Below are 20,672 nucleotides of genomic sequence, written 5' to 3' on the forward strand. Positions count from 1 at the left end.
AAATATATGTTGAAAATGTGTGAAATTGTGAGAGTAATAATTCAATAATTGTGAATTCATGCAACATACAGTGCTTTCTTAAAGTATTCCGACCCCTTTACTTTTTTCCACATTTTGTTACATTACAGCCTTAATCTGAAATTGATTAAATTGTTTGTTTTTTCTCATCAATCTACACACAATACCCCATAATGACAGACCAAAAACAGGTTTTAGACATTTTTGCTAATTTAGTACAAATAAAAATCGGAAATATCACATTTACATAAGTATTCAGACCCTTTACTCAGTACTTTGTTGAAGAACCTTTGGCAGAGATTACAGCATCGAGTCTTCTTGGGTATGACGCTACAAGATTGGCACACCTGTATTTGGGGAGTTTCTCCTATTCCTCTCTGCAGATCCTCTCAAGCTCTGTCATGCTGGATTGGGAGCGTTGCTGCACATTTATTTTCAGGTCTCTACAGAGATGTTCGATCGGGTTCAAGTCCGGTCTCTGGCTGGGCCATTCAAGGACATTCAGAGACTTGTCCCGAAACCACTCCTGCATTGTCTTGGCTGTGTGTTTAGGGTCATGGTCCTGTTGGAAGGTTAACCTTCACTCCGGTCTGAGGTCTAGAGCGCTCTGGAGCAAGTTTTCATCAAAAATCTCTCTGTACTTTGCTCCGTTCATCTTTCCCTCCATCCTGACGAATCTCCAAGACCCTGCCGCTGAAAAACATCCCCACAGGGAATGAATTCAGGCCAAAGTGTTCAATCTTGGTTTCATCAGACCAGCGAATGTTGTTACTCATGGTCTGAGAGTCCTTTAGGTGCCTTTTGGCAAACTCCAAGCGGACTGTCAGGTGCCTTTTACTGAGGAGTGGCTTCCGTCTGGCCACTCTACCATAACGGCCTGATTGGTGGAGTGCTGCTGAAATGGTTGTCCTTCTGGAAGGTTCTCCCATCTCCACAGAGGAATTCTGGAGCTCTGTCAGAGTGACCATCGGGTTTTTGGACACCTCCCTGACCAAGCCCCTTCTCCCCCAGTTGCTCAGTTTGGCCAGGCGGCCTACTCTAGGAAGAGTCTTTGTGGTTCCAAATTTCTTCCATTTAAGAATGATGGAGGCCACTCTGTTCTTGGGTACCTTCAATGCTGCAGAAATGTTTTGGTACCCTTCCCCAGATCTGTGCCTCGACATAATCCTGTCTAGGAGCTCTACGGACAATTCATTCGACCTCATGGCTTGGTTTTTGATCTGACATGCACTGTCAACTGTTGGACCATATATAGACAGGTGTGTGCCTTTCCAAATCATGTCCAATCAATTGAATTTACCACAGGTGGACTCCAATCAAGTTGTAGAAACATCTCAAGGATGATCAATGGAACCAGGATGCACCTGAGCTCAATTTCGAGTCTCATAGCAAAGGGTCTGAATTCTTATGTAAATAAGGTATCTGTTTTTTGTTTTTAATAAATTTGCACAAAATTCTAAAAACCTGTTTTCGCTTTGTCATTAAGGGGTATTGTGTGTAGATTGCAGAGGAAAAAAACTATTTAATCAATTTTAGAATAAGGCTATAACGTAACAAAATATGTAAAAAGTCAAGGGGTCTGAATACTTTCCGAAGGCACTGTATCTTGACAGGCTATATATAATTTGACCACGTCAGTGCATTTGTTACAATAATAATCCTTATAAAGTACAGTAATTTGTTAAATTAGAGGCACGTGTGAAATTGAAACCATTTTTGAAATACTATTTAAAATCAAATGAGAGATGGCTGATCTTGCTCTATTGGAAGATTTGTCACACTCTGCATTTCGCAGAGATCACATTTTTAGAGACAGGTGGGACTTTTTTGCAGAAAGTACAGATTGGCTCATTAGGTATAATTTCCAAAAAACCAATGGTATAGGATCTTTGCGAGGATTTAAAAAGGCAAGCACATGCCATTCCAGTGCACATCCATGTGCTATCATTTTACATTTTAGTCATTTAGCAGACGCTCTTATCCAGAGCGACTTACAGTTAGTGAACTCATATATATATATATATAAAAATGTTTTATACTGGCCCCCCGTGGGAATCGAACCCACAACCCTGGCGTTGCAAACGCCATGCTCTATCAACTGAGCTACATCCCTTCCGGCCATTCCCTCCCCTACCCTGGACGACGCTGGGCCAATTGTGCGCCGCCCATGAGTCTCCCGGTCGCGGCCGGCTGCGACAGAGCCTTGATTCGAACCAGGATCTCTAGTGGCACAGTTAGCACTGCGATGTAGTGCCTTAGACCACTGCGCCACTCTGGTTTTTTTTGGGAACGGGCACTTTTCAACAGGAGCTTGCTGATCGGCATCTCACAACCCTCAATGAGCCAATGTTTTTGGATGCAATCATCAGCAAAACAGTAACACATACAATTTCCATACACCATCGCACAACAGGTTAAAGTCAAGATTAATTTTTTGCCATGATGCCATCAATGGGTTCCCAAATCCGAACAGAGCAATAGACGGCACCCACATCGCCATATAATAACCATCCCAAAACAATTTCAGCTATGTAAACTCTTAATGTACAGGTGATAGGTTATGTGCAAAAGATGCTGCTGAATGTGGTGGAAAGGTGGCCAGGTGGAGTTAATGCCTAAACTAAACACTTTAAAATGTGATGTTTGAGAAACATGAATGAATGTCTCATTCTGACGCGAGACTGTGAGAGCTTGTTGCCCTGTAAACTTTAGACCAGTGGTCACCGACCTTTTTTTAAGTCAAGATAACTTTCTGAGTCAAAATGCAAGACGAGATCTACTGCTCAGATTGGTTTTTAAACATTACTTAAAAAACTTAAGCCTATACAACATTAACCTATTTATTAAAAACAGTTCTGTAGCAGAGGTTTGTAGTAGGCTCTTTGCCCAATACATTATCACTGCATACTGGCTATTCTTGAATTGCCTGCCAATGTTGTTCTTCTCAGACCATTTTGAAATTATATTTCAACATTTTAGGTGTATGATCACACGTGTAATAGATCATTTGTTGCATAACTTTTGAGGCACAGCTGAGTGAGGATAATCATTTGCTTTTTCTTATTTTACTGGACTGGTGGCCTGCATCTGATGGTCAGTTTTAGGGGAGGGAGAGAGCAGAGGTAAAGGCCCCAGCATGCCTCAGTTCAGCTGGCGGCTAGCCGAAGTCTGCTAGGCGCACCGAACGAGTGTGCTCGCATACTCCCTTAGAAGATGTTCGCTTGAAAAACGAGAAAAAAGCAGCAATAGTACTGTTTGTCCATTTCGAGATGCTGTAGCCCGTATACACTTCGTCAAAATAGTCCGAATTAATATAAGATAACTCAAGATATGTCATTAATTTTGACATTTTTTTTTAGGAGTATGTAGTGTATGATGAATTATGACTTTGCTAATGTTTTCAAGTGGAACCTGAGAGGATGTTTATTCAGTTTCAGAGGGAGCCGTTTTAGAGTGACACCTCATAGAACAGAGGGAGTCTGTTTGTTGGAGACAGGTGATTGGACAGTAGAGGGAGCCACCCATATTTTTGTAAAGATTATAAGTATGGGCTAGAGACAAAGAACATTAGAACATACTTATTCTTTTGGGACTCTGTTCTCCGGATGATCTTGACATCTGTAAACTTATGCTGAAATCTTGTGATATAAATAAAACTTATGATCAAAGCTCAGTATAAGCGGACTCCTTTGTTACAGCATAATTAGCCACATTAACTCGACACTTCAAGTACTTAGTCGTACAATTTTACATCTAACTAAGATATTTGGTGCAGTATTCTTCAATGTAAAAATGTGCATGAAAACTAGTCGTCTCTCATTTTAGCAGACACTCTTATCCACAGCGACTTGCAGTTAGTGAGTGCATACATTTTTCATACTGGCCCCCCGTAGGAAACGAACCCACAACCCTGGCGTTGCAAGCGCCATGCTCTACCAACTGAGCTACAAGGGACTTGAATGACAAGAAAGACTTTATCACCGACAAAGGGGCGTAGAAAAGGGGACACTGTCTTCCAGCTGATAGCGAAACTCAAGTCGCTCTGCATTATTTCTGCCTCATACACCAATTAATGTTGTTAATCCGGTGTCCAGATAAGTGAAAGGTTTCTCGATATAGACAAGCCGCTAATAACGCAAGCTTATCGAAACACTTTGCTATACTCATTCATTGCAGCTGTGCTGCAGTGCTGGTTGTAGCGCATTTTGTGGCTTATAAAAGATGTTGAACAACGTGTTGACATGAACTTACTCATAAAAACATCAGCGCTTTGCTGTATTCGTTGAGTCTCTCTCTAGTCATGGTAAAAAAAAATCGAAATCTCACAGTATCAACTTTGCTGTGCACTCAAGGCTTCTTTTTACAGTCTATGGCTCGCAGAAACTGTGGTTATCTGATTGGCCAGTGGTAGGCCTGTAGGTGCACTTGATTTACTCTCTGGGCCTGCCTGGTAGGCGGAGTTCTACCTTCAGACACATGAAATTTTTCAAAATGGGAACACTTTGCCTTCCCGGCAGTAGGGCTGCTGAATCAAGTGCACCTACCGCCAACAGCACGAAAGGAATAAAGAAAAAGGAACGCAAAACTTTATCGTTGGGTTTTTTACAAAAAAAATTTGGTGACTGACTAGGAATGCCTTGGAGATCGATCAGTCGATCGCGATCAACGGATTGGTGACCACTGTTTTAGACCATGGATATGCACATCTGCTAGTGGTTGAAATATTATATATGCAAGTTGGCAAGTAAGTATTTTGTTGAAATGGGGGATGTGATGAAACACGTATTAATAAAAAACTAAAAACAGTAGAACATATTAACAAGAAATAAAAACATTTGCCATTAGTGAGAAGAGCGAAAATCAATCTGTTTTATTTTGAGAGTATAAAATAATTTGACAAATTCTAAGATGGCACTGTACTGTATGGCCGCCATTTTGCAAGTTCCGACCCAACTTTGCTATTTAGTGATTATTTTGTTGTTTATATTTACTTTATTTTCTCGAAATGTATCCGCTATCATTTCTTTTGAACATCAGATTGGCAGTTGCTTACCTCAATTCCGGCCTCAACTTCAACTTGGGCTCGTTCTGTATTTCTGCCCCAATTTCTGGGCTACCCAAGAGGAAATGCTGACGTTACAGAGGCAAGAGAGGGGGGAACCTGGTGAGATTAAGGCAAAGGGATAACCGGCCACCTCTTCCCTTCATTCTACTGGCCAGTCACTTGATAATAAGATCGCGGATTTGCTACCAACGGGACTTCTCTGTGGCTATCCAAGATACCCCCCATGGCTAAACAACTCGATGGATTCTTCATTCACCGTGCAGACAGGACAGTGGAGTCGGGGAAATCGAGGGGTGAGGGGTTTGCCTTTTCATCAACAACAACTGACTCAAGCGTGGTGGAAGTGTTGACCCATTGTATACCTGTCTTGGAATAACTGATGGTCAAATGCCGACCCTTTTACCTCCCAAGGGATTTTTGAGCTGTTGTCGTTGTATTCGTTCCACCTCAAGACAAGAAAAATAATAAGCTGGCGCTTAACAAACTGTATGAGGCTTAAAACAAGCAAGAAAACGTACATCTAGAGGCTGCTTTTCTGGTTGCCGCGTCATTATGATACGTGATGCCCAACTTCCATCAACACGTCTCCCTCGCCACTAGGAGTGATAAAGTCCTAGACCACTATTATTCTACCCACAATCAAGCATACAAGGCCCTCCCTCATCCGCCATTCGGCAAATCAGATCATGACTCCATACTCCTGCTTCCAGTTTACAAGCAGAAGCTCAAACAAGAATTACCCGTGAATCGTTCCATTGAGAAATGGTCTTCAGAATCAGAGATTATGCTACAGGACTGCTTTGCTAGCGCTGATTGTTATATGTTTCCGGACTCCGGCTTCATTAGGAAACAAATCGGTGGCTTTGTCCCCACAGTTAAGGTTTGCTGCTTCCCCAATCAAAAGCCCTGTATTAACACTGAGGTTGGCGCTAAACTAAAGGATAGGGCTATCGCACAAAGGGCTACAACCCTTAGGCTATTGCTGAGGACAGGAACAAGTACAAGTCCCGCTATGACTGCTGCAGAGTCATCAAATGAGCAGAAAGACAATATAGGAATAATGTGGAATCATAATACACAGTCTTCGACGTCCACTGCATGTGGCAGGGGCTACAGTACATTACAAAGGAAGACCCAGACGAACTCAATGCAATCTATGCACGCTTTCACAATAATAACATCGTGCCGGGTGTGAGGGCTGCCACCAACCCAGAAGATTGGGTGATCTCGTGCTCCGAGGCCAATGTGAGTAAAGTCTTTAATTAGGTCAATACCTGCAAGGCCACAGGTCCCGATGGTATTTCAGGGTACGTTCTCAGAGCATGTGCAGAACAGCTGGCAGGTATATTCACGGTAATTTTCAACTTCGCCTTGTTCCAGTCTGTAATCCCCACATGTTTTAAGATGACCACCATCATTCCTGTTCCCTAGAATTTTAAGGCTTCATGCCACAATGACTACCGCCCTGTAGCACTCACATCTGTAATCATGAAGTGCTTTGAGAGGCTGGTTATGGCACACAACAACTCCATCATCCCAGACACCCTAGACCCACTCCAATTTGCATGCCGCCCAAACAGATCCATAGATGACACAATCTCAATTGCACTCCACACTGCCCTCACCCACATAGATAAGAGGAATACCTATGTGAGAATTCTGTTCATTGACTACAGCTCAGTGTTCAACACCATTGTCCCTCAAAGCTCATCACCAAGCTTAGGACCCTGGGACTGAACACCTCCCTCTGCAACTGGATCCTGGACTCCAGACAGGCCTACCCCAGGTGGCGAGGATAGGCAACATCACCTCCGCAACTCTGACCCTCAAAACGGGGGCCCCACATGTGTGCTTAGTCCACTACTGTACTCCCTGTTCATCCATGACTGCGTGGCCACGCATGACTCCAACACCATCATCAAGTTTGCTGATGACACGACGGTGGTAGGCCTAATTACCGGTAACGATGAGACAGCCTACAGGGAAGAGGTCAGTGACCTGGCAGTGTGGGGCCAGAACAACAACCTCTCCCTCAACATCAGTAAGACCAAGGAGATGATTGTCCACACACACACGCACAGTTGTGAAGAAGGCACTACAGCTCCTCTTCCCCCTCAGGAGGTTGAAAAGGTTTGACATGGGCCCTCAAATCCTCAAAAAGGTTCTACAACTGTACCATTGAGAGCATCTTGACTGGCTGCATCACTGCTTGGTATGGCAATAGCGCCTCCCTCGATTGCATGGCGCTACAGAGGGTGTTGGGGACAGCCCAGTACATCACTGGGGCCGAGCTCCCAGCCATCCAGGACTTCTATATCAGGTAGTGTGAAAGGAAGGCCCGGAAAATCATTAAAAGGACTCCAACCACCCAAGCCAAAGGCTATTCTCTCTGCTTTCGCACGGCAAGCGGCATCAAGTCTGACAACAACAGGCTCCTGAACATCTTCTATCCACATGCCATAAGACTGCTAAATAGCAAAGTAAATAGCTAACTAAATGGCTACACATACTGAGTTGACCTTTGTATTTGTCACAAGCCGGGCTAGAACTTCGGTCTCAAATGTGTAGAGCTGGGGGTACTACCCCTTGCCACAGAGGAGATGTTGTAGGACCCAAATGAAACACCCCAGGCAATACTCCAGGTAAGTAGATTTAATGTTCAAAACAGGAGGCAAAACAAAACAACTCCCCGAGGGGAGAAAAACAAACTAAAGATAACTTCGAATAACTTACTAGGACTGATACGGTGGGACAAAGCAGGAGACACATAGACAGGACGCAATAACCAAGTGAGAAACAAGGGGAAAACACACAGCTAAAATACTCAAGGGGAAACAAGGCACAGGTGACATAGATAAGCTAATTAGGACACATGAGGAAAAACTAAGGCAAAGGGGAACACAGCTGACCTCTAGAGGCCAGGAGACAAACAGGGGAAGCAGGAAGCTGACAGGACCCCCTCCTCTAGGAACGACTCCTGACGTTCCTTCCAGAACACCCTGGCCCCAGGGTGCGAAAATCTCGGATCAACCCTGGGTCCAGGATGTCCCTGGCCGGAACCCAGGAGCGCTCCTCTGGCCCGTAGCCCTCCCAGTCCACCAGATACTGCAGAGAGTTCTGGACCCTCCGGGAGTCCAGTATCCGGCGGACTGTGTAGGCTGGCTGGCCGTCTATGATCCTGGGAGGTGGCGGGGGTCTGTGTGGGGGGCAAAAGGAGAAGACAAGACAGGTTTAAGGAGTGAAACATGGAAAGTGGGGTTAACTCTAAGGGAGCGAGGCAGAACTAAACGATACGACACAGGGTTAACCTTTCTAGAAATGCGGAAAGGGCCGATGTATCTCTGGGAAAGCTTCTTGGATTCGACCCGGAGGGGCAAGTTCTTAGTGGCCAACCAAACTCTCTGACCAGCTCGGAAACTAGGGGCCGTCCGGCGGTGGCGATTAGCCTGACTTTGGTATCTCTGGGAGGTCCGAAGGAGGGTACACCTGGCCTTCTTCCAGGTCCGCCTACAGCGTTGGACAAAGCGCTGGGCCGAGGGAACACCAACTTGCGCCTCTTCCTCTGGAAACAAAGGAGGGTTGTAACCGAACTGGCATTCGAAGGGGGACAATCCGGTGGCTGAGGACTGGAGGGTGTTGTGGGCATATTCAGCCCAAATGATATAGGTGGCCCAAGACGTGGGATTGCTGGCCGCCATACACCGCAGGGTGGTCTCCAGATCCTGATTAATCCGTTCCGTTTGGCCATTAGACTCTGGATGGAATCCTGACGATAGGCTGGCTGTGGCCCCAATAAGCCTGCAGAAGGCCCCCCAAAACCGGGACGAGAATTGGGGACCTCGGTCAGAGACCACGTCCAGGGGAATGCCAAATATCCGGAAGACATAGTTCATGAGGAGCTCCGCAGTCTCCTTAGCCGAGGGCAGCTTGGGCAGGGGAATAAACCGGGCAGCCTTAGAGAAACGGTCTACCACCACAAGGATGACGGTGTTGCCCTGGGATAGAGGAAGTCCCGTAACAAAGTCCAGAGAAAGGTGTGACCATGGCCTTCGAGGAACAGGTAAGGGATGGAGCAGTCCCTGGGGTCGCTGGCGTGTCGACTTTCCCTGGTTGCACACAGGGCAGGCCTCAACATAGACCTGCACGTCCTTCTTGATGGACGGCCACCAAAACCGCCGTCGGAGGAACTCCAGTGTGCGAGCACTGCCAGGATGGCATGTCAAGGGCGACTCATGACCCCACTGCAAGACGCGGGCCCGAACCGAGAGAGGAACGTACAGGCGACCGGCAGGACCACCGCCTGGATCGGGCTCATGGGCAAGAGCTTCTCGTACCCCTCTTTCTAGTTCCCACTGAAGAGGTGCGACGATCCTAGACCTCGGAATAATCGATGCCAAGGGCTTCTCTTGTACCTCGGGAGAATAGACTCGAGACAGAGCATCCGGCTTGACGTTCTTGGTGCCAGGTCGGTAAGTCAGGATGAACTGGAATCGATTAAAGAAAAGGGACCATCGTGCTTGCCGAGGGTTCATCCGCTTAGCCTGTTGGAGATATTCCAGGTTCTTGTGGTCTGTGAGAACCTGGAAAGGGGTGCTGAGCCCCCTCAAGCCAATGGCGCCACTCTTCCAAGGCCAGTTTAACCGCAAGCAACTCTAGATCCCCCACGTGGTAGTTGCGCTCGGCCTCAGACAGGCGGCGAGACATGAAGGCACAAGGGTGTAATCTCCCATCCGCACCCCTCTGAGACAGGACGGCTCCCACCCCCACCTCTGAGGCGTCCACCTCCACCACGAAAGGTCTCTCTGGGTCAGGGGTCACCAGAATCGGAGCAGAAGTGAAGCGGCGCTTGAGATCCTCGAAGGCCCCTGCTGCTTCCGGACCCCAGTGAATCTTGGTCCCTCCTCCCTTGGTAAGCGTCGTCAAGGGGGCTACCACCGAGCTGAAATTCTTAATGAACTTCCGATAGAAGTTAGAAAAGCCAATGAACCGTTGAACCTCCTTGACCGTGGCAGGTGTGGGCCAATCGTGGACCGCCTTGACCTTCTTGGGATCCATCTCTAGGTGCCCGGGAGTGACAATAAACCCGAGAAACTGAGTCTGAGAAACATGAAATTCACACTTCTCAGGCTTAACGTAGAGGTGATTGTCAAGGAGCCTCTGGAGAACCCGGCTAACATGCCCCTCATGCTCCTTCAGTGACCTCGAGAAGATGAGGATATCGTCCAGGTACACGAAGACGAACAGATTAAGCATATCCCGGAGAACATCATTAATCAGGGCTTGGAATACTGCGGGGGCATTGGTGAGCCCGAACGGCATCACCCGATATTCATAGTGTCCCGTGGGCGTGTTGAACGCCGTCTTCCATTCGTCTCCTGGCCGGATCCGCACGAGATGGTAAGCATTGCGGAGATCCAGCTTAGTAAAATGGAAGCCCCTTGAAGCAGCTCAAAAGCAGTGGCCATGAGAGGAAGAGGGTATCGATTCCGAACCGTGATCTTGTTGAGTCCCCGGTAATCAATACAAGGCCTCAGACCCCCGTCTTTCTTTTCAACAAAAAGAAGCCCGCCCCAGCCGGGGAAGTAGAGGCATAGATGAGGCCGGCTGCCAAGGACTCCTTAATGTAGGTGTCCATAGCTGCGTGCTCGGGGAGGACAAGGAAAAGATCCGACCTCTAGGAGGGCAGCACCCAGGGAGTAGATCAATGGCACAGTCATAAGTGCGATGAGGCGGTAAGGCAGTAGCCCGGGCCTTGCTGAACACTGCTTTGAACCGATGGTAAACACTGGGGACTCGGGAGACGTCAACAGACTCTTGAAACTGGGTACTAGGGGCTGAGGAACTCTGAAGCATGCAGGTGAGTTGGCAAGTGGGACCCCAGCTAAGAATGGTGCCAGTAGGCCAGTCGATCTGGGGATTATGTCTGCATAGCCAAGGGTGACACAGGATAATAGGATACTCGGGAGAGTCAATGAGATAGAAGGTCTCCTCCTGCTGGTGTTGAGAGATGGTAAGTCGCAGGGGACTGAGTCGCCTCAGTAACTTTTCCTGGTTCCAGAGGTCTGCCATCTAAGGCTGTAACTGCCTGGGGTTGAGGAAGTAGTTGGGTAGGGATCTTAAGTTCCTTAGCCAAGGTTACATCCATAAAATCACCTGCGGCACCGGAATCGATCATAGCCTGGACCCGATGCTGGTGGCCCTCCCAGGACAGAGTGGCTGGAATAGCTAGGACCGCGTTAGTAGGAGGAGCTCTAATTTTCCCCATCACAACCCTCCTGTAGCTGGGCGGGGACAGGCGTTTCCCGAAAGCTCGGGGCAAGTGGAGCGGAAGTGGCCGGCAACCCCGCAGTAGAGGCACCGACGCTCCCTCATGCGACGTTCCTTTCGTTGGAAGAAAGCCTGGAACGGCCTAACTGCATGCTCTCCGGGGAATCCTGGGGCAGTTCAGGAGCCAGGGCAGCTCTGAATGACGGAGTCCAAACAGGAGAAACAGAGCTGCTCAGAGGAACTTGGGACTGAGACACCTGACGGCGAGCCGTTCTCCGCTCTCTTAGACGATTGTCCAGGCGGATGGCCAAGGCTATGAGGGACTCGAGATCTTCAGCTGGTTCACGGGTGGCTAACTCATCTTGAAGGGGGCTCAGATAATCCTCCCTGAAAGCAGACCCTCAGCGCTTCATCATTCCATCCGCTCCTTGCTGCTATGGTTCGAACTCAATGGCAAAATCTGCCGTGCTTGGGGCCCTGACGGAGAGACAGTAGGCGCTTGGAAGCCTCCCGCCCACTGACAGGATGATCGAACACCCGCTTGAACTCTTCTACAAATGCAGCGTGGGAGTCACAACAGGCCTCCTGGGACTGCCACACCGCAGAGGCCCAGGCGAGCGCCTTGTCTGAAAGAAGGGTAATGAGGTAGGCAATCTTGGAACGGTCTGTGGGAAAACTTGAGGGTTGGAGCTCGAAGGTGAGGGAGCATTGGGTGAGGAAACCCTGACAAGAGCTTGGATCCCCAGAAAAGGGCTTGGGAGGTGGTAGTCGGGGCTCCGCCAACCGAGAAGGCCTGTCGTCACTGGGAGGTGACCGGGGGAAGGGGGAGAACCAAGGAGGCGTTCAAAGAGCTGGTGAAGGGAACTCATCATTTCGGCCAGGAGTTGAGAATGTCTAGCCATCAGCTCCTCTTGTCGGCTGAGAACGGCTTCATGGCGCTGGAAAGAAGCCTCATGTCGAATGATCACCGCCAACAGGTCCTGGGAACTGAGTGTTTCTGGGTCCATGATTGACTTGGTTATTCTGTCACCAGCCGGGCTAGAACTTCGGTCTCAAATGTGTAGAGCTGGGGGTACTACCCCTTGCCACAGAGGAGATGTTGTAGGACCCAAATGAAACACCCCAGGCAATACTCCAGGTAAGTAGATTTAATGTTCAAAACAGGAGGCAAAACAAAACAACTCCCCGAGGGGAGAAAAACAAACTAAAGATAACTTCGAATAACTTACTAGGACTGATACGGTGGGACAAAGCAGGAGACACATAGACAGGACGCAATAACCAAGTGAGAAACAAGGGGAAAACACACAGCTAAAATACTCAAGGGGAAACAAGGCACAGGTGACATAGATAAGCTAATTAGGACACATGAGGAAAAACTAAGGCAAAGGGGAACACAGCTGACCTCTAGAGGCCAGGAGACAAACAGGGGAAGCAGGAAGCTGACAGTATTGTATTATTTTTGCACTGTCTTCATGCACACTCACAGGGCCCTACACACTACGCACAATGACACTCCAACACACATATAAACTCTCACACACATAATATGAACGTGCATTTATACGGACTCTACACACGCCCACTCACATACAATCATCATATATGCTGCTGCTACTCTATCATAATACTGATGCCTAGTCAGCTTAGCCCTATACAGTGGGGGAAAAAAGTATTTAGTCAGCCACCAATTGTGCAAGTTCTCCCACTTGAAAAGCTGAGAGAGGCCTGTAATTTTCATCATAGGTACACGTCAACTATGACAGACAAATTGAGGAGAAAAAAAATCCAAAAAATCACATTGTAGGATTTTTAATGAATTTATTTGCAAATTATGGTGGAAAATAAGTATTTGGTCACCTACAAACAAGCAAGATTTCTGGCTCTCACAAAACTGTAACTTCTTCTTTAAGAGGCTCCTCTGTCCTCCACTCGTTACCTGTATTAATGGCACCTGTTTGAACTTGTTATCAGTATAAAAGACACCTGTCCACAACCTCAGTCACACTCCAAATCCCACTATGGCCAAGACCAAAGAGCTGTCAAAGGACACCAGAAACAAAATTGTAGATCTGCACCAGGCTGGGAAGACTGAATCTGCAATAGGTAAGCAGCTTGGTTTGAAGAAATCAACTGTGGGAGCAATTATTAGGAAATGGAAGACATACAAGACCACTGATAATCTCCCTCGATCTGGGGCTCCACGCAAGATCTCACCCCGTGGGGTCAAAATGATCACAAGAACGGTGAGCAAAAATCCCAGAACCACACGGGGGGACCTAGTGAATGACCTGCAGAGAGCTGGGACCAAAGTAACAAAGCCTACCATCAGTAACACACTACGCCGCCAGGGACTCAAATCCTGCAGTGCCAGACATGTCCCCCTGCTTAAGCCAGTACATGTCCAGGCCCGTCTGAAGTTTGCTAGAGTGCATTTGGATGATCCAGAAGAGGATTGGGAGAATGTCATATGGTCAGATGAAACCAAAATATAACTTTTTGGTAAAAACTCAACTCGTCTTGTTTGGAGGACAAAGAATGCTGAGTTGCATCCAAAGAACACCATACCTACTGTGAAGCATGGGGATGGAAACATCATGCTTTGGGGCTGTTTTTCTGCAAAAGGACCAGGACGACTGATCCGTGTAAAGGAAAGAATGAATGGGGCCATGTATCGTGAGATTTTGAGTGAAAACCTCCTTCCATCAGCAAGGGCATTGAAGATGAAATGTGGCTGGGTCTTTCAGCATGACAATGATCCCAAACACACAGCCCGGGCAACGAAGGTGTGGCTTCGTAAGAAGCATTTCAAGGTCTTGGAGTGGCCTAGCCAGTCTCCAGATCTCAACCCCATAGAAAATCTTTGGAGGGAGTTGAAAGTCCGTGTTGCCCAGCGACAGCCCCAAAACATCACTGCTCTAGAAGAGATCTGCATGGAGGAATGGGCCAAAATACCAGCAACAGTGTGTGAAAACCTTGTGAAGACTTACAGAAATCGTTTGACCTGTGTCATTGCCAACAAAGGGTATATAACAAAGTATTGAGAAACTTTTGTTATTGACCAAATACTTATTTTCCAACATAATTTGCAAATAAATTCATTAAAAATCCTACAATGTGATTTTCTGGAGAAAATAAATCTGTTATGATTTAACTGGATAGAACCCAAATGCAGACAAGTACACCAAGCCAGAGAAGTTTTAACAGGTTTATTATAATGTTCAATAGTCCAGGTTTCCAATAAATGGGGAAGAGCAAGTCCAGGTTACAGGGAGGGTACAGATCCAGGTCAGGGCAGGTGTGGTACCGTAATGTCCTAGTGTCCGTGGTGAGTCCAAAGGAGAGGCCCGATAGTGGAGAGCAGGATGGTGGTGGCAGGAGTGAAGCGGAGGCAGGAGTCAGGTTCCAAATATCTGTGGCACAGGAGAAAAAGTAAATAAACAGTCCAAAAAACACAAGAGCGAAAACAGACAGGTTGAGTCGGCAGCGAGACTAACATGGTTGTCTTGACTATGATCTGACGATGAGTGGAAAGTTTGACCGGGTCTTAAAGGCTGAGGTGATTATGGTGAATGAGCTGCAGCTGGAACCCTGACTCCCGCACACCAGACTTCACTCCTGCAATCAAGGACAGACAGAGGGAGGGGGAGAGCAGAGAGAGAGCTACCTAGCAGCAGTAGGCCTAACAGTACCCCCCCCTCTACGGACGCCACCTGGCGGCCGACAGGGTTTATCAGGATGTAACCTATGAAACTCACGAACCAGAGCAGGATCCACAATGAAGCTCCTGGGCACCCAGGAACGTTCCTCAGGACCATAACCCTCCCAATCCACCAGGTACTGGAAACCCACGACCCCGGCGGCGAACATCCAGAAGTCGCCGGACAGTGTAGACCGGACCCCCACCCACGATCTTGGGCGGAGGAGGGGGACGAGAGGGCGGGCACAAAGGGCTAACCGACACAGGCTTAATCTGGGAAACATGAAAGGTGGAATGAACCCGTAGGGAGGCAGGAAGCTGTAGCTTAACCGCGCAGGGGTTAACAATAGACAGTATCTTGAACGGTCCTATAAAACGAGGCGCCATCTTCTTCGACTCCACCTTCAATGGAAGGTCCCGTGACTTCAGCCATACCTCTTGACCAGGAGAGTAACCGGGAGCCTGGGACCGGTGACGGTTGGCTTGCCTCTGCATGTACGCCGAAGCTCGGGACAGAGCTATCCTGGCCTTCCTCCAGACCTTGCAGCAGCGGCGCATGTGGGACTGCACCGAGGTACCGCAAGTTCCCTCTCTTGGGAAGGGAACAGGGGAGGTTGATAACCCAGAGCACACAGAAAAGGAGACAAACCAGAGGAAGCGTTAGTCAAGGTGTTATGAGCATATTCCACCCAGGGGAGCATGGAGCTCCATGACCCAGGGTTAGACCCAGTGACACAGCGAAGTGCGGTCTCCATCTCCTGGTTCGCTCTCTCGGCTTGCCCGTTGGTCTGGGGGTGATATCCAGAGGACAGGCTGGATGTAATGCCCAAAGCTTTACAGAAAGCTTTCCACACCTGGGAGACAAACTGGGGACCCCTGTCAGAGACAATATCCGTGGGTAGACCATGAGAGCGGAACACATGTTCAACCAAAATATCAGCCGTCTCTCTGGCAGTGGGCAGTTTAGGTAGGGCCAAAAAATGAGCGAACTTAGAAAAACGATCAATCACCGTAAGAATGACAGTCTTACCAGATGAGGGGGGAAGTCCAGTGACAAAATCCATAGCGATATGCGACCAGGGCCGGCTGGGTATAGGTAGAGGTCGTAGATGACCAGCGCTGGCCTGGGTGGAGTTTTTACTTCGTGCACATACCGTACAAGCAGCAATGAAGGCTCGAGTGTCCGCCTCCATCGTGGCCCACCAGAACTTCCGTCGCACAAAGTCAAGGGTCCGCGAAACTCCAGGGTGACAGGTAAGGGGAGACGAGTGAGCCCACTGAAGTACCTGGGAGCGAGCAGACTCAGGGACAAACATCCGGTTAGGAGGACCCCTCCCAGGGTCAGCTTGATGATGTTGAGCCTGTCTAACAATCCCCTCGATGTCACATGTGATGACTGCAATACTGCAGGTAGGAGGCAAAATGGGTTCAGGGTTACTACCAGTATCCACAGCCGAATGAACACGAGACAGGGCGTCAGGCTTGACGTTGCGTGACCCAGGACGGTAAGACAGAGAAAAATTGAATCTCCCAAAAAATAGTGCCCACCTGGCTTGACGGGGGGTTGAGCTGCTTCGCTGACTGGAGGTAAGCCAGATTCTTATGATCCGTCCAAACGATGAAGGGTTGTTCCGCCCCCTCCAACCAATGTCGCCACTCCTCGAGAGCCAGCTTAACGGCGAGCAGTTCACGATTTCCAACATCATAATTCCTCTCTGCCTGAGAAAGTTTCCTTGAGAGAAAAGCACAGGGATGCAGTTTGTTATCTTCAGGAGAACGTTGTGACAACACTGCACCTACCCCAGTGTCGGATGCATCCACCTCCACGACAAACTGGCGGTCGGGGTCCGGCTGCATCAGAATGGGAGCCGAGGCGAAGCGATGTTTCAGTTCTTCGAACGCTGATTCGGCCCCTTCATTCCAAGCGAACGGTCGTGAGATGGAGGTGAGAGCGGTGAGTGGCGCCGCAATGCGGCTGTAGTCCTTGATGAACCTCCTATAGAAGTTCGCAAACCCCAGGAATCGTTGAAGTTGTTTGCGGGTAGAGGGAGCTGGCCAGTCCGTGACAGCAGAGATCTTAGCTGGGTCCATCCGCAGCTCCCCCTGAGCTATGATGTAATCCAAAAAAAGAGGTCTCAGACACATGAAATTCACATTTCTCCATCTTCACAAACAGTTTGTTCTCCAACAACCTTTGCAACACCTGGCGCACATGCAGTTCATGTTCCTGGGAGGACTCTGAGAAAATCAAGATATCATCCAGATAGACAAAAACAAACCGATTCAACATGTCCCGAAGGACATCATTGACTAGTGCCTGAAAAACAGCAGGGGCATTAGACAACCCAAAAGGCATAACCCGATACTCAAAATGTCCCAAGGGTGTGTTGAAGGCAGTCTTCCATTCATCACCCTTACGAATGTGCACCAGGTGATACGCATTTCGTAGATCCAGTTTCGTAAAGATGGTAGCACCATGAAGGAGGGGAAAAGCAGAATTAATCAAAGGCAGAGAATACTTGTTCTTAATGGTGATGTTGTTAAGTCCACGGTAATCAATACAGGGTCTGAGGGTCTTATCCTTCTTAGCAACAAAAAAGAATCCCGCTCCTACAGGTGACGAGGAAGGATGCATAATACCTGCCGCCAAGGAGTCCCGAATGTAGTTCTCCATAGCCTCCGTCTCCGGCCGGGAGAGATTGTACAGGCGACTGCTGGGAGGCGGGGCTCCTGGCTGGAGGTCAATGGCGCAGTCGTAAGGCCGGTGAGGAGGAAGAGAAGTAGCTCTGTGTTTGCAGAAAACGGATGCCAGGTCATGATACACGTCAGGAACAGCAGAAAGATCCATGGACTCCAGTGGAGGTTGAGGCACAGTACTGGCAGGAGTCTGAGCAGAACACAAACAATTCACATGACAAAATGTGCTCCATGAAACAATGCTACCTGTCACCCAATCAATGTGTGGATTGTGTTTTATGAGCCAGGGGATACCAAGGACCAGGGGAGTCTGTGGGCAGTCGATAATATGGAATTGAATGTTCTCCTGATGATTTCCCGACACTCTAAGACAAACAGGAACAGTCTGATGGGTAATGCGGGTCAACAATTGTCCATTTAGACCCTTAGCCTGCAGCGGACAGTCCATAGGAACAGTCTCCAAATCCATTTGTTGAGCCCACTCTCTATCCAAAAGCTTTCGTCGGCACCAGAGTCAATCAGCGCACTAACAGAGAAATTCTGGGACTGCCACTGGAGGGATGCCTGGAGCAGAATGCGGGGAGAAGAGGAAGAATCCGCTGCTCGGCTCACCAAAACTTCTCCCATAAATGATGAGCCGGCCCTTTTCCCCGGACGAACTGGGCAGGAAGGAACGAAATGACCAGCTTCTCCACAATACAGGCAGACCCGAGCCTGAATACGACGTGCACGCTCCTCTGAGGACAACCGTGCACGACCCACCTCCATGGCTTCGGGTTCAGTGCTCCTCGTATCGACTCGGGAAGACACGGCTCTCTCCGTAGGGGACGATGCAGGGAGGAGTTTGTTGATGACAGACAGGTTGCTTGGAACTAACACTCCTCTCCCGGCGGCGCTCCCGAATCCGATTATCCAACCTGATAGTGAGTGAAATAAGATTATCCAGCGTAGGCGATTCATCATATGACACCAATTCATCTTTTAAAGTCTCAGACAAAGCATTGATGAACACTCCTTGTAATGCCTCGTCATTCCAACCACTCACTGCTGCTAAAGTCCGAAACTCCACTGCCATCTCCGCCACACTACGAGCCCCCTGCCGAAGAGAAAACAACCGTTTCGCAGCCTCCTTGCCTCGTACGGGGTGGTCAAAAACCTTCCTCATCTCCGTGGTGAAGGCCACGTAAGCGTTGCAAATGTCCGACTGACTCTCCCAGACCGCGGATCCCCAGGCACGAGCGGAACCGCTAGTAGAGTTGATAAGGTAGGCAATACGGGCTCTTTCTGAGGCGTAGGTGAGGGGCTGTTGTTCAAACACTAACGAGCATTGAGTCAAAAAAATCGCCACAGGTTCCCATGTTCCCGTCATAGCGCTCTGGAGCAGGAACAAAAGGCTCTCTGATCTGGGCTGAAGGGGTAGTAAGGACAGACACTTGATTGGTGAGTAATTGAACCTGATTAAGCAGCACCTGACTGTCCTCAGCAATCGTCTTAAACAGGGTATCATGTTGGCCAAGTAGAATGCCCTGATTGGCTATGGCAGTCCAAATTTGAGTGCACTCTGGGGTGGTATCCGAGCTACTGTCTGCTGGGTTCATGTTGGTCAGATCATACTGTTATGATTTAACTGGATAGAACCCAAATGCAGACAAGTACACCAAGCCAGAGAAGTTTTAACAGGTTTATTATAATGTTCAATAGTCCAGGTTTCCAATAAATGGGGAAGAGCAAGTCCAGGTTACAGGGAGGGTACAGATCCAGGTCAGGGCAGGTGTGGTACCGTAATGTCCTAGTGTCCGTGGTGAGTCCAAAGGAGAGGCCTGATAGTGGAGAGCAGGATGGTGGTGGCAGGAGTGAAGCGGAGGCAGGAGTCAGGTTCCAAATATCTGTGGCACAGGAGAAAAAGTAAATAAACAGTCCAAAAAACACAAGAGCGAAAACAGACAGGTTGAGTCGGCAGCGAGACTAACATGGTTGTCTTGACTATGATCTGACGATGAGTGGAAAGTTTGACCGGGTCTTAAAGGCTGAGGTGATTATGGTGAATGAGCTGCAGCTGGAACCCTGACTCCCGCACACCAGACTTCACTCCTGCAATCAAGGACAGACAGAGGGGAGGGGGAGAGCAGAGAGAGAGCTACCTAGCAGCAGTAGGCCTAACAAAATCTAATTTTGTCTGTCATAGTTGACGTGTACCTATGATGAAAATTACAGGCCTCTCTCATCTTTTAAGTGTGAGAACTTGCACAATTGGTGGCTGACTAAATACATTTTTTCCCCACTGTACATACACTACCAGTCAAAAGTTTGGACACACCTACTGTTTCAAGTTGTTTTTTGTTTTTTTACTATTTTTTACATTGTAGAATAATAGTGAAGACATCAAAACTATGAAATAACACATATGGAATCATGCCGTAACCAAATAAGTGTTAAACAAATCAAAATATATTTTATATTTGAGATTCTTCAAATAGCCACCCTTTGCCTTGATGACATCTTTGCACACTCTTGGCGTTCTTTCAACCAGCTTCATGAGGTAGTCACCTGGAATTAATTTCAATTAACAGGTGTGCCTTCTTAAAAGTTAATTTGTGGAATTGATTTACTTCTTAATGCGTTTGAGCCAATCAGTTGTAGGGGGAGTATACAGAAGATAGCCCTATTTGGTAAAATAACAAGTCCATATTATGGCAAGAACATCTCAAATAAGCAAAGAGAAACGACAGTCCATCATTACTTTAAGACATGAAGGACAGTCAATACGGAACATTTCAAGACTTTTAAAGTTTCTGTAAGTGCAGTCGCAAAAACCAACAAAGCTCTATGATGAAACTGGCTCTCAAGAGGACCGCCACAGGAATGGAAGACCCAGAGTTATCTCTGCTGCAGAGGATAAGTTAATTAGAGTTACCAGCCTTAGAA

The sequence above is a fragment of the Coregonus clupeaformis genome, chromosome 1 (assembly GCF_020615455.1).
Source record: "Coregonus clupeaformis isolate EN_2021a chromosome 1, ASM2061545v1, whole genome shotgun sequence".
Lineage (NCBI taxonomy): Eukaryota > Metazoa > Chordata > Actinopteri > Salmoniformes > Salmonidae > Coregonus > Coregonus clupeaformis.